The sequence below is a fragment of the Bemisia tabaci genome, chromosome 8, assembly GCF_918797505.1.
Source record: "Bemisia tabaci chromosome 8, PGI_BMITA_v3".
NCBI classification, from domain to species: domain Eukaryota; kingdom Metazoa; phylum Arthropoda; class Insecta; order Hemiptera; family Aleyrodidae; genus Bemisia; species Bemisia tabaci.
This window is the reverse complement of record NC_092800.1, coordinates 11,255,059-11,255,901: the sequence shown is the minus strand read 5'-3', so window position 1 is coordinate 11,255,901 and position 843 is coordinate 11,255,059. Positions and strand designations below refer to the sequence as shown.

General features: G+C 34.8%; 1 non-coding gene across 1 annotated transcript; it reads left to right on the top strand.

Annotated features, from left to right (window-relative positions):
* Window positions 1–218: 218 nt before the first annotated feature.
* Window positions 219–291, top strand: TRNAV-AAC (transfer RNA valine (anticodon AAC)). The gene has a single exon. It is a non-coding gene; the product is annotated as a tRNA-Val (tRNA).
* The last annotated feature ends 552 nt before the right edge of the window (window positions 292–843 follow it).

Here is an 843-nt window from a genome sequence, read left to right as displayed (position 1 = left end):
TGTGATAGTTTTACAAATCTTATGAATTCTCTAAAGCTCTGGAGAAGATTTGTGGAAATATACTCGCATAGAACTTTTAAAAATCCTGTTCAAAAATTTAAAAAATCCAGCTGGGTAATAAGTATAAAAATTTCTGCGGCGTTAAGAATTTTAATTGAAATTCACTTTGAATGACTGCACTGCGTTAAAAGTAGTGATACATTCTCCTATTCTCAGCCGTTTTCGTGGTGTAGTGGTTATCACATCCGCCTAACACGCGGAAGGTCCCCGGTTCGATCCCGGGCGAAAACAAATTTTTGTTTGGGCCCAAAAGTGATATTGTTCTGCTCTTACCATCGCAGTATTTTTTTTTTTTAAATTAATATTTATTTTTATTAACAGCTACAGTTTTTACAACTCGAATCGATCGATGTGCACTCTTCGAACAACCACGAATATTGTCGACTATCCGATTGAGATGGACACTGTCAAAAGCACAGCAGCAACCTCATGACATTTTTTCGTTTCCTTCACAAAGATACGTAACTGCATTTCAATACTGCCAAATTTCAATGCAAATTGAAACGCAAATTTCATACGCAAATTGCATTGTTACGCGGTGAATCTTGGTCATTTCTAACAGAATATACCACTGATTTTTCCTCTAATCTCATGCATGAATCAGCAAAATTTTTGACAAATATTACGCAGGTATATTCTTGTAAAGAATTGAATGGTTTAAATCAAGTTTGCAGCCGAGGAATGAGGTTACCTTTCTTCGTATAGGAAAAGACGATTTTTGGAATACTCTCATAAAATTTTTGTTACTTTATCCGAAACCTGTTTTAATACTTCCGTTTTTAT